The following is a 14649-nucleotide window of genomic DNA, read 5'->3' as shown; positions in this document are numbered from 1 at the left end:
CTGCACTTCGAAGGGCATTCTGATTTGGACAGTAGAGAGCTTTTGCAGGAAATCAAGAACTTCCCTCACCTGCCATCAAAAACCATGAGCCTCCTTGAGCTTATCACTTTCATGCACGATAAGGATCTATCTGAGATCTACCCCAACTTTTGGACTGCTCTCAGGATTTCACTTACCCTGCCAGTGACTGTGGCTCAAGCAGAGAGGAGCTTTTCCAAACTGAAGTTAATCAAGACATACCTGAGGTCAACCATGTCTCAGGAACGGCTCACTGGCCTTGCTGTCATAAGCATTAATCATTCAGTAGGGGAGCATAGCTCAAATGATGCCATTATTGACTTTGCATCTAGAAAGGCCAGAAATGTCAGATTTTAGTTTCAGTTTGTGTTTTCTCTTCTGCAGTGAAATAATGTAATTTTCTTTAGTGTGATTTATTCTATATTTATTTGTATATTATTCTTAATAATTTAAAATATTTTTTCTTAAATAATATTGGTTTGTACAGAGTATAATTAAGTTATGAGCAGTTTATTTATTTATTTATTTTTTGCAAAAATTGGTCTGTTACGGAATGACGGAATTACTACAATAAAACGTGTGGTGTGTACAAAATGTGTAGTTTTGTCATGTTATTTTTTTTTCGGCGCCGGGAGGGAGTCTCGCCCGGGGAGCAATTTAATGTAGAACCGCCACTGACCTGTACCATCAGATTTCATGGTAGATACAGGTCAGACTGGTCTTACAATCCAACCACTGTTGCTGTAACACAAAACAGCAAGCAAAAATGTAAATGTTAATGGCGGAATCTATTAAAGCTGTCACCTTATGCACATTAACTAGTACCACTCCTGTGCAGGGAAGAGAAAGAGGGTTACCAAGTGCATAAAGCCCTTTTCCCTTCATCCAGCTACATTCTATGGGCTCACTGAGTTGAGGTGGCGTTTAGACCATTCTGCTCTCTCAGATAGCTGCCCAGTGATGTTCTGTGGTAAAGATGGAACCCTCTATATTTTATAACAGACTGCTGCAAGACCGGCTGGGCAAGTTAATTCGGGAAGGACATTTATTAGGAGATCAAAAGAAATTTGCTCAAGGACTTGTCACAAGTCATTTACGACTGGCCGTACGTAGCTAGTGTTCTGCCTTGATTCACAAATTAAAGTCCTGTGAGCGTGTTGGCTTCTCTGGGTCAAATCGCCATTCACGACAAATCCTTGCCTGCTGGTCCAGGAAAACACCATACCTGCTGAGGATCTCATTCTTCAGAGCATCATAAATGGTGACTGTCTCCTCCAAGAGGTCATAGTAAGTCTTCTGTGCATCCCTCTTTAGGAACGGCGCTATTATGTTAGCCCATTCCGCACACTTCCAGTGATTCCTGTTGGCTGTATGTTCAAATATTAACAAATAAGATTCAATATTGTCATTACTCTGGAGGGACAGAGCCCATACCTTATTGGACAGTGACACATGCTTGTACTCGCGACTCGGATTCTGTGTGCTGCATTCATTATTCTCCCACACCTGGAGTTTCAGGGTCAGGAGCTTTGAGGCTATATTAACCAGAATTGTGTTGAGGTCCTGCTCCTGGCTCATCTTTGGAGCAAATCCTGCTGAATATGCCAACTGTGGAAATGAAGAGCAGAAGAAACAGAATGAAGTTTGGGTTAGCCAGCATGGCTACAACAAGTAGGTTGAGTAAAAAAAAAAACAGTCTTTACAGACTGGAGTCCAAAACAGAACAGAGTAATAGTGTTGAAAATGGCGGTTATAGGAGAACTAGTGGAAGTGGAAGTAATGTCAGTGAAGGTGGAACTGGAAGTGACGTCCTTAGACTCGGACAGGATTTCCTTTAGCTGATCTGCAGAGGAAAGCAAGGAAGGACCATTGCTCACTGCCGCACCCTGACATTTAATTACAACCATTTGAGCCCTTTAGATTCCTCCCATATGCATGTGAATGAATATATATATATATATATATATATATACATATACATATACATATATACACACACATACATACATATACATATACATATATACACACACATACATACATACATATACATATACATATACATATACTCACCTAAAGGATTATTAGGAACACCATACTAATACGGTGTTTGACGCCCTTTCGCCTTCAGAACTGCCTTAATTCTACGTGGCATTGATTCAACAAGCTGCTGAAAGCATTCTTTAGAAATGTTGGCCCATATTGATAGGATAGCATCTTGCAGTTGATGGAGATTTGTGAGATGCACATCCAGGGCACGGAGCTCCCGTTCCACCACATCCCAAAGATGCTCTATCGGGTTGAGATCTGGTGACTGTGGGGACATTTTAGTACAGTGAACTCATTGTCATGTTCAAGAAACCAATTTGAAATGATTCAAGCTTTGTGACATGGTGCATTATCCTGCTGGAAGTAGCCATTAGAGGATGGGCACATGGTGGTCATGAAGGGATGGACATGGTCAGAAACAATGCTCAGGTAGCCCGTGGCATTTAAACGATGCCTAATTGGCACTAAGGGGCCTAAAGTGTGCCAAGAAAACATCCCCCACACCATTAAACCACCACCACCAGCCTGCACAGTGGTAACAAGGCATGATGGATCCACGTTCTCATTCTGTTTATGCCAAATTCTGACTCTACCATTTGAATGTCTCAACAGAAATCGAGACTCATCAGAACAGGCAACATTTTTCCAGTCTTCAACTGTCCAATTTTGGTGAGCTTGTGCAAATTGTAGCCTCTTTTTCCTATTTGTAGTGGAGATGTGTGGTACCCGGTGGGGTCTTCTGCTGTTGTAGCCCATCCGCCTCAAGGTTGTGCGCGTTGTGGCTTCACAAATGCTTTGCTGCAGACCTCAGTTGTAACGAGTGGTTATTTCAGTCAAAGTTGCTCTTCTATCAGCTTGAATCAGTTGGCCCATTCTCCTCTGACCTCTAGCATCAACAAGGCCTTTTTGCCCACAGGACTGCTGCATACTGGATGTTTATCCCTTTTCACACCATTCTTTGTAAACCCTAGAAATGGTTGTGTGTGAAAATCCCAGTAACTGAGCAGATTGTGAAATACTTAGACCAGCCCGTCTGGCACCAACAACCATGCCACACTCAAAATTGCTTAAATCCCCTTTCTTTCCCATTCTGACATTCAGTTTGGAGTTCAGGAGATTGTCTTGACCAGGACCACACCCCTAAATGCATTGAAGCAACTGCCATGTGATTGGTTGATTAGATAATTGCATTAATGAGAAATTGAACAGGTGTTCCTAATAATCCTTTAGGTGAGTGTATATATAGTCAATTAAAACATTAACTAATTAGTTGCATAAATGTATGTAATTCATCACAAGTAATCGCATCTAACATTAATCTAACATTAAAACATGTTATTACAATTGCTAATGCATTGCATTTCTTGATTGACTATCACCACATCATCCAACCTTCTCTCATTCTCTTCATTCATCAGCCACATCATCAGCTACTTTCTTCATCTCTCTGATTATCCCACTTCTTCTTTGCCAACCTCTTCCTCTGTATACTCTACTGTACTTTCTATTCGCTCAACTCAAAGTTGCAGTGTTCCTTTTTCAACTTCCACTATTTGATCCTTGGCTCTGCCCTCACTCTCCTCCTCTTCTTGATCTTCAACGTTATCCTACAGACCACCATAATATGCTGCCTAACTACACTTTCCTCTGCCACCACTTTGCAGTCTTCAGTCTCGTTCAGATTGACCCTCCTGCATAGGATATAATCTACCTGTGTGCATCTTCCTCCACTCTTGTACTTCACCCTATGTTTCTCCCTATTCTTAAAATACAGTGTTTCCCTGAAAATAGGACCTACTCCAAAAATAAGCCCTAGCATGATTTTCAGGGTGCTCTGTAATATAAGCCATACCTCAAAAATAAGCTCTAGTCAAGTTCATCAGCTGAAAGTAAGGTGCCTAAGGCCAGGTTTATACTTCACGCGATGCGACGCATGTGCCTGAAACATCCATTAAATTCCAACGACACCTTGCCACAATATCTCTGAAAAGGATGATTAATGATTACATCCATCAATTCGGGGATGCGCCCATTCCAGCAGCATTGGTGCAAGGCAGAAACAAAATCTTTGGACGGGGCATCAGCTCATTGCAAGGTGAACACAAGCACACATATACACTGGCGTCATTGTAGCTTCACCAAGTCCCCAGACCTTCATGTCTTTGGATGAAAAACTGACCACACTGTTGAAACACTCCAGAAAAACATGCAAACTCCAGGCAGGGATCACAAGGGACAGGACTCCCTGTGAGACAGAAGCTCTACCGCTCCGCCACAGTGCCACCCCATATGTATAACTATTAGCAGTATTCATTATTTAAACAAAGTTAATGATTTATTTGTAAAATAAATACCTATTTATTACCTATTCATACCTATTTTTAATGCATTTCATCATGAAAGTGATATCAAGTATAAATTTAAGAATTCTAAATGTGCAGAGAGCTGGAATATTTTACATTTAATGTGTTTTGTGTGGCGATGCTGCTTCCACTGCTGTCAACAACTGGGTCAGGTTTAAGATGATGTTTACGACGGTCTGCTTTAATGATAAAGTAAACTGTGAGGTTAAAGTGGACATTTTGAGGTTAAAGCCGAAATTTCCACTTTAATCACAAAATAGACATTTTCATTGAGTTCTTGTTTTTTTTTTTTCTGTGGCTCAAATATGCCTCCGTACATTCTAATGGTATTGTAAAGGTGCAAAAATAAAAAAATAAAAAAAAAAAAAAAAATGGCGCAGAAGGTGGTATGTGAGACTTTTAAAATGTATTGTGTCATTAGTTTGGGGAATATGCAACACTTGAATATCAAAGCACCACGAATGCATTTGTATGTCGGCATTTTGCTTCACCACATTGAACCATTCATCAAACATCGAAGCGCACACCTTGACCCTGAAGGATCCTAAAAGCGGCTGGAGTAGCAAGAAATTCAGGCTGAAATTCAGGGTTCGATTGTGAAGAGTTATGCCGATATTCCAGGGGAAGATGACATGACTGTATTTGGATAAATGTATATTGTTGTATGAATAAATATAAGATATCCCCCGAAAATAAGCCCTAGTGCATCTTTTGGAGCAAAAATTAATATAAGACCCTGTCTTATTTTCGGGGAAACACGGTATGTATTAACCACAGCCATGTCATCCTTTTTGCAAAATCCACCATCACCTGATCTTCTTCATTTTTCTCCTTGATACCATACCTACCCATCACCTCCACATCCCCTCTGTTCCCTTCACCAACATGTCCACTGAACTCCACTCCAATCACCACTCTCTGTCCCTTGAGTACACTGTCCATCACTTCATCCAACCCACTCCAGAAATCTTCTTTCTCATCAATCGCACACCCAACCTGTGGGGCATATGAATTAACAACATACATCATAACAACTCCAATTTACATCTTCATAATCATCACTCTGTCTGACGCTCTTTTCATCTACAAAACACTCTTGACATACTGTTCCTTCAGAATAACTCGTAACACATTTCTCCTTCCATCCACATCATGATAGAACAATTTGAATTCACCTCCGATCCACCTGGCCTTACTCCACTTCCATTTAGTATCTTGCATGTGCAAAATATCAACCTTCCTTCACATCAACTAACTCTCTCCCCTTACCAGTCATACTGCCAACATTCAAAGTTTCAATCCTCAGTTCCACTCCCTTTACCGTCCTCTGCTTCTCTGGCCTCCAGAAATATATTCCCATTTTTCTTCAGCAAACAGTAGCCCAATTTCGGCCAGCACCCTATAACAGTAATTTTAGTGGCCATAGTTAACCCGGGCCTTGAACAATCAGATATGGAAATCTGTATTGCTGGCCGCATATTGATCTGGCAAAATTTTACATCGGATGCCCTTGCTGATGTAAATAACCCCCCACCACCCCCATTTATTCCGGGTTTGGGACCAACACGAAGAAACAAACTGGTCTGTGCATCCCATGTGGCTGGGTTACAGTAGAAACAATAATAAGTTTAATTCATGAACAAAGATCAAGATGGGACATAAGAAACAAAAAAAAATGGACAACTTCACACAAATCAGCATGATTAAAAATGACAACATAATACAGAATTGTGATTAAATTGCACACTCTTATAGGCATGAAGTCTAATTATAAATATATAAAAATGGACACAAATATATAAACAATCCAATCATCATCTGAATCTGTTTATTCATTGTCCATTTCAGCATGAAGTTGTATGTGAGGCTCCACTTTAAGTATGGCTGTAATATAAACATGTCTAGCATCAATTTGTTTCTGATATCTTCTGCACAGCTAAAAAAGAGGTATTGATTTCAGAGAAGATATGCGGGTCAACACCAGAAAAGGGTTCATTTACTTCTGGGCTTAATGCCTTTAGAGGAAACAAAACCATTACCTGTTAAACAAGGCAGCATGTGACGACACCCCAAAGCCACATAATTCTAAATGGTCTCCTCCTGCTGGTGTAATTTAACAGCCAGACACATTTCTTTAGGTTGCCTTCAATAGAGGAATGACTGGATTCAAAATGCAATCAGACATGTCATCCCTGGTGTTTCATAGTAGAGACTTTTAATATCTGCAAAAAAAAAAATTGAGACGTGAGTTTCAAGTCTAACAATACATAACACTTAAGATGAATGATGTCACAACTGGACTCGAAACAAAACCTAACTTGTAATCGCCGGTGTTTCGTGGGTACTTCCAGCCTCCATAAAATAGCAATGGAGACAATCGTTTCAAGTCAAACAGCATTTCTCACTTAAAAACGTACACGAAGGCACAGCTTTTGTAATGGACTTCACTTACTTTTTTTGTAATGGACTGCACTTACTTAAGAGGTGACACGTTGGTGAAGACCAGGGAAGGGTTCATTTACCTCTGGGTTCATGATCTTTAGAGTGAACGCATCCATTAACTCTTACACAGTACAGTATGTGACGACTGAACAATGCCAAACAGCACAAAATGGACTCCTCCTGCATGTGCATTAAAACAGTCAGATACGTATGTTCAGGTTCCCTTAAATTCAGGAAAGACTGGCATCAAAATAAAGGCAAAGCATCATCTCCGATATTTCGTAGGTAGTTCTAGATTCTGCAAAATAGCAATAGACACGTTTTAAATGTCACAGCACTTATCCATAAGGTGGCTTTTTTCTGCAGTTATATTTTTGAATAAAAGCATACTTGTTCTATTATATGTGTACCTTTTGTGGAAGTGTTTGATATTTGGACTTCAGGCTTCATACATTATATAGTTTATGCTTACATCTTGTCATTTACTACTACAATATGAAAAACGTTTCTGTTTTAAAAATGTGTTTACACGGATTACTGTAGAAATGGAACACACGTGAAATGCATGTATTCCAAATAATGATCTATTCTTTCCACTCTAAAACTCCACTTCACTCCTAGATAATCAATCAAGGCATGAGCTGGGAGAAGTTTGTGCACGTTCTAAGTCGGTGGGGGGATGGAATAGCCGGCTGCTTGCAGCCTGATTTTTATCAGCACATTTAGATGACAAAAGACGCTGGTGGAGAGCTGTGAACGATTTTAAGAAGCGATTTAAGGTGGGACGGAATTACGAGTTTTTTCGTAGGCTCTGGTAATTCTAATGTTAAAAACGTCTAGGAAGGCTCAGCTTCTGTAATCGACTTCAAAGTTAAAACTAAGCCTTTAATTGACAGGAAACACATTTATCAACTGCCGGAATGTGTTTATTTAACACTGGGTTCTAGTTCTTTAGAGTAAACGCAGACAATAATGCTTAAAACAGGATGTCACATGATGGGAGTGTAAAACAAAATAGCCTTACAAAGTCACATCCTGCTGGTGAACCGAAACAGCCACAAATCTAGCTTTGGGTTCGATTTTAAGAAGAACATAGTGCGTCTTTAAAAGGTTCTTTAACAGGGCTACAATGCACTATAAAATACAATGTATAAAATAACAGTTCCACAGTAAATGGAGTTGTTTATATTGTGAAATGTATAGAACTGATTAAGATCTATTAAAATGATTTGCATTAATTTACGTAAAGAATATAAAAATATACTGTATATTTAAAATGTTTTGACACATAAGAACATATTTTAAAATAAACACATTGTTAGTGTTGCTATCTGGGTACTTCTTTGTTTAATATGAGGCCATGAACCAAGGGACTGAGGTAGTGTGACCTGCAAAGAGACAAGCTGTGCGTGTTCATAATATTGTAACTTAAATATTTAGCTTACATTCACGATCATTCCATTAATGTGTACCGCTATCCCCGGGGCAAACAACTAAACCCCGAGTTAAGGCACGATTAGAAAACTGCTAGTGTAAAGCAGTTCAATATCTATCGGGCAACGTGACCAACGCTCGTCCTTTTATTGACCCCCACCACCTGTCCCAGCCTAGCATTAACCACAAGCCATGACGCCAAATAAAGAAGAAGCTAAAGAACAAATATATTATTTTACATATATAAAGAAAAACAAACAAACAAATAAATACCTAACAATCAAAACCCTTCTCTCTGGTTTAAACACGTGGTGTTCGTAAATAAGAAAACCCAGACTGTCCAAATGGGTTTACTGTCCTTATTGTTCAGGGCAAAGAGAAACCCTAACGGAATACGCCGGCTGTCGAGCCGATAACAATAAAGTTTAGTCCTACCGGTCCAAGATATTCGTCAGCGAAATCAAAGAAAAAAGAGTCCGTCTTCAGAGACGCGTCTCCCTTGTGTCGCTGAGTCTCCCAAAAAGAAAAAGAACTTGTTCCAGCAGATCCATTTCTTGGCGCTACCTTGTGCCACAAGATGTCTCCCTTTCCCCTCTTCTTTTCCGGCTTTTAAGTTTTCAACACCAACCGCCCTGTCCGAGTTATGACCTCCCCCTTAAAGGTGTATTTACAGCATCCTTTTTTCCCCTGTAATGCACCCAAAGAGGCAGCAACCGCCTACAGAATAATAGCACATGTGGCATCCGCTACAAATGGTACATATGCTTTCTAAAAATACTTGTAAGTTAAATGTTCAAATATGGCGCTGAAAAAAAATTAAATAAGAGCTCTTAAAAGCAACAGCAAAACCTTTTACTCTTTGTTGCTTTATTCTTCTGAGATGTAGGTTCATCATTTGTTAGAGATTTCATGTGTCATTTCATATCAGATAGTACCTAGAACTAATCAGTTGCAATAAATGAACTGAAGCAAGCGTTACTTACAAAGTTTTATAACTAAATAATTTTGTTTTCAAATTAATTTGCTTTTCATTTGACACATGTCAATGCCTTTTAAATCTGACAAGATTCTAGTCTGGCTTAAGAGTTTGCTTCAGTTGATTAAATAAGAGACATTGTGTTTTAAAATGAGCCTGACAGAAAAAGATGAAAATTTTCCACCTGTAGAACAGATCAGTTTAAGGCCAAGCTCAGTGAAGTCTTCACCTGAAATTGTTTCAAAATCTTCAAGTGTTGTCAATTACTGGTAAGTCATTACTTTCATTCGTCAATAAAATTATGCATTAATTACTACATACTCAGATGCAGCAAGACAATATGGTTGTTGTGTGACATTGAAAGTTGTAATGTTTTAAAATGATATACTGTATATAGCTTATGCCTGAACCCTGCCTTTAAAATAAATAAATGTAAAGTAAAAATTCAAAAATCATATTTTGACAAGCAGCTAGATTAAATATGTAATTCAAATACAAATGAATTTGTGTAAAACTATATTGGTGTCGAAGTTGCTTTGTTTGCACAGTACTTTTTGCTTGAATTAAAGTTCTTTCAAAAGCTTTTACTTTAAAGCAATTTTTTTCCACTTCTTAAGTGTGTACTTTTTATGATTGAAAAATAGAAATGAAAGCGGCACCCTCAGTGTATTGATGCAGAAACAATTAACACAGCAGGCTATATAAAGTTATTAAAAAAAAAAACCTTAACTAAAGAAAATCAGCACATTTAACTTTTTATATGTTTCACATTATTCTCAATGATCTCTAGTATATTTATAGCATATTTATATAATATTCTGTGTTTTGGAAATATACATGAAGAGTTTAATATTTCCATAACTAACAGGTAGCACTGTGATTAGCCATCATTTTTCCTCTCTTGGATCTGTCACCTTGTGTTCAAAACGTTATTCCAGTAGTTGACTGTGTCATCTACACATTCCTCCCATGTTTTTGTGGGTTTTTCCACTGGTTACTAAATTCCTACCATATCCATATCTAACTGGTCATATATGAGTGTGGATACAGGATATTGGTGAGTGGGCCCTATGATGGAGTGACAGCCCATCAAGTGTTGCTGCTGTCCTTTTCCCATTGGTATTGAGATTGGCTCTGAGTGTCTGTAATTCAGAAAAGGACCGAGTAGTTTAGAGAATGCTATGTTGTAAAATATTGCATTACTGAGTAGATTTATCAGCAGTTTGTACTGAAATAAAAGAGATGTATCATTCAATTTGTAGTTTATATAATGCCTTTGTTTGCTTGTGCCATCAGAAATAATTTTATAAAGTGATTACATATAACATTATGCAAATCTGTCAATTAGATTACTAGCCTCTTTATTTTTCCAAATGAAAATACAGCATTTCAAGAATATGAAATTTAAATTTTCAAACTGCTTTTATTATGATTACTCTGTACCAAATGGCCATCTGTCTGGACAGTATTATATTATTTACATATTCTAAAATATTATTTGTTTTGAAGGTTACTTTTTATGTTTTTAATATTAATTTAGAGTGCTGCCTTATAGCTCCAACAGACCCAGATCAAATCATGGCCTACATAATTACTATCTAAAGTATGTAGAGTCTGGGCGTTCTTTGTATGTCAATATGGGTTTTTCTCTGGGCACTTCAGTGTTTACTCCACAACCCACAGGGCTACAGGTTAGATTTATTGGTAACTCTAAACCTTGTCATATCTGAATAGGTTTGGGTGTGTGGGTGTGTACAGTATGCCGTGTTGGTAGTATTTGTTCCTGTATTCTAACTGTGATCTTGAATATGATTAATTCGGTTCACAAAAAGAATATAAAATAAATGTCTTTCATTTAATTATGATTTAACACAAGTATACAGTATGCCAAAGCATTAAAGGTAATTTTCTGCAAAATGGTTTAATGGGTCATAAGGTCATTAAATCTTTTTAATGTTTTTTTTTAAGGCATTTCAGGTCTATTTACTGCAAGAAGGGTATTGTTATTTTATACTGTAAATTCATTCCTATTAATGTGCAAATGCTATTATTTTATTCTAACCATATTTTGTAAGAATGCTTCAGATAAATTAATTTGAAAACACTGAAACATTCATTTAATTTACTGTTTTTCCTATTACACCTTTACAATGATTACAGCGTGAGGCTATTGTTACATTTTCATTGTTTTAATTTGTGTGACTGAGCTCCTCAGTCTTGCAATTAAACTGTAAAGTGAGATTTTTTTTTTCTTTCTAACTATCGGAGAGGACATAGATTTTCATATTTTCTTAGCTGGAGTGATTTTTTTAAACTTTTTTTTTAATTCAGATTAATTGATTAAGGTAGATTTAAAAAAAATTATTTACACATTTTCACAAGCAAAAATGAAATTTTTGAGAAATAGCCGCAACTCCATCAGCACCTTTACCATGTCTTTGAGGACTTTAAGAAGGCTTCTGATGGGATTTGGTATGCCATCTTATGGGCAAATATGAGGAAGTACAACCTTAGCCCCAACCTTAATCGAGTCACTGAACACCTGTATGATGAGACTACCAGGGCCGTCCTCAGCAATGATTACACTGGGGGTCTGATTCAAAACAATGATTGGAGTCCAGCATGTCTACTGTCACCCATCCTCTTTAATATCTTTTTGCTATATATCATGAGTAACACACTGGAAGACAATGAAGGATCTGTCAGAATAGGGGGCAGAACAATTGTGAATCTTTGTTTTGCTGTAGACATTGATGGACTTGCTGGGGAAGAGAAAGAGCTAGTCAGCTTAGTATAATGCCTGGATACCACCTCAAGAGCTTAAGGCATCAGCATTGACATTAAGTCAATGGCCAGACACTTGAAACAGTTTTGTGCTTCAAGTACCTGGGAGTAGTTGTCTCAGATGAAGGTTTAAAGCCTGAAATCCTGGATAGGATAGTTCAAACAATTGCAGCATTCATGTGACTTAGGCCCATCTGAAATGACAATAACATCACTCTTGGTTGCAAAGTGAGACTGATGTATCTCTCTTTGTCAGTTTTCTTGTATGTATTTAAAACAAGGACTCTCAAAGCAGAACTGCGGGGAAGAATTCAAGCAATGGAAACCAGACTTTTAACATCTCATATGGCAAACAATGAGGAAATCCATCAGAAGAACACACAAAACTTTCACGATGATTTGCTTACCATTGTTAAAAAACAAAAACTGAAATTGTAGGTCAACATCACCATATCATTAGCCCTTTTAAAGACTAGATTACAAGGCTCAGCACCAGGAAGGATGGAGATGGCAGACAAAAGAAGATATTGGAGAATAACATTAAGGAATGAACGGGCCTAGTAACTCCTAGGCAGCTTGAATGAAAAGGGAGAGATGGAGAGAGGTCATCAAGAAATTGTCATGAGAACCTAATCCAGATATTTAAAATCCTCAAAGGCATTGATGAAGCAATGTTCTTTCATCTTAAGGGTGAGTCACATACTCAAGGACATCAGTGGAAATTAAGGGGAAGTGCATTTAAAGCTGAAGCCAGGAAGCGCTTCTTTACACAAAGAGTTGTGGGACTCAGGAACAAACTACCAAGACTTGGTGTTGTATCTGGATGAAACATTAGGACAGCATAGCTGTTAGCTAAACAAATGGTCTTGATGGACTGAATAGTCTCCTCACATTTGTCAAATTTCTTATGTATGCATGTATGTCTGGTGTCTGTGGGATATGTGATGTAAGATGATTTTTGCATTGATATGAAGAAAATACAGTACTTCAAAGGTAAATATTACCAGAAACAAACCTGACAGAATTTGTTACGTAATAATGTATGTTTTCATTTTGTTGTGAACTGTGTTCTTTTTCTAGGCCTTCATTCACAGCAGAGTACTCAGCCTTTTATCAGAAATGGGAGTCAGCCAGTACACCAGAAGCAGCAGAATAATCTAACGATTCAGAATATAAAGTACTGTATTGTTTTCTTTTTTGTATAAGTTAGTTACATATTATTAAAGAATAGAAAGAATGCTAAGAATATTATAATCAACATGGTTAATACGTTCTTGAAAATTATTAACACCATGCATGTGGCGAGTAGCTACTTTATTAATTATATGCATCTACTAGCATGTCATTTCCTCATTTGCCTTTGTAACTGCATGAATTGTTTGAGGCACGGACTGAACAAGTTGTTTATTGCAGTGGATCTTCTGAATAAAGAACCATTTTATGAATCAAAAGTTGCTGTTAAAACAAAGCAAAAGAATGAAGTTAGTGCATTTGCTTATGCACATTAACATTTACACCTCAATCAACATATATTCTCTTTACATACAGAGGTCTGAGTGATGTAGTTCTTAGCACAGGATTACAAGCTTGAGTGCATAATTTTAACTTCATAAAAAAGGTTAACAGTAGTCAATGTACAGCACGGGGATAATGATTGGTCCATGTTCTACAACGAGTTCCATAGTTTACATTTAATTTCTTGTTTGATGCTTTTATCCAAGGTAACATGACAATTTGATCATTTTCTTTTGTTTTTCCAATTGAGGCACAGCCAGGTGAAGTGACTTGATCCCACACTTCAAGGTTTGAAGTCCAAAGCCTTAACCTGTATGCCACACTGCAGGCTGCACATTTGCTAAATGTGGATCTCTAATTTAAAAATCACACTACTTTTTGATTCATTTGAGTAGATTGTGGAAGTGATTGTATAGTGAATGGATTGTCATTTTCCTGGAAGCAGTGCCATGTGTTTAAGTTGCTGCAGCCATTGCCTTAAACTATGTGTGACAAGGTATGACAAATTATATTCCAGTTTCATCTTAAAGTGACAAATACAAAACTGACAGTTTCACATCAACCTATCATAGGGGAGGAGTCAAGCAAAGTGACACCTTTTATTGGCTAACTAAAAAGATTACAATATGCAAGCTTTCAAGGCAACTCAGACCCCCTCTTCAGGCAAGATGTAATTAGATGATGTGTACAACACCCTAGTACTACAGATATCAACCTATTAGAAAATGTCGAGAATTAAATATGGGCCGATTAGGAAATAAAGCAACGAGACACTTTTGTGCATTAAACACCGATGCAGTATAGACAGTATTGACTTGGTCCTGCCAGTGCATGTTATATTGCTAGTGATGGAGCAGTGAACTACACATGAGGGGCAGGTGTATCTAATAAAGTGTTATTAATAATGTATTATGTCAGATGGTTATATCATATAAATCTATAATGAACCTTCATTCTTTTAATGGAGGCTGAATTATAACATTAAAGTCTTTTTTTCTGGGAATAGGCTGCATTTACATCATTATGTTTTCCTATCATAGGTTTTAAGAAGTTTCTCTAATGAGATGC

At 37.6% G+C, this 14649-nt stretch overlaps 1 long non-coding RNA gene across 2 annotated transcripts; it reads right to left on the bottom strand.

Annotated features, from left to right (window-relative positions):
- Window positions 1-586: 586 nt before the first annotated feature.
- LOC120541703 lies at window positions 587-8896 on the bottom strand. Of its 2 annotated transcripts, none has more exons than XR_005636063.1 (3): window positions 8742-8896; window positions 6470-6652; window positions 587-1626 (listed from the first exon to the last, which is right to left on the bottom strand). It is a non-coding gene; the product is annotated as an uncharacterized LOC120541703 (long non-coding RNA). The 2 variants fall into 2 exon arrangements; XR_005636064.1 differs by lacking the exon at window positions 587-1626 and adding an exon at window positions 6037-6366.
- Window positions 8897-14649: the final 5753 nt, after the last annotated feature.

The sequence above is a fragment of the Polypterus senegalus genome, chromosome 12 (assembly GCF_016835505.1).
Source record: "Polypterus senegalus isolate Bchr_013 chromosome 12, ASM1683550v1, whole genome shotgun sequence".
Lineage (NCBI taxonomy): Eukaryota > Metazoa > Chordata > Cladistia > Polypteriformes > Polypteridae > Polypterus > Polypterus senegalus.
The sequence above is the reverse complement of the archived record's forward strand: the minus strand, read 5'-3'. Positions and strand labels throughout refer to the sequence as shown.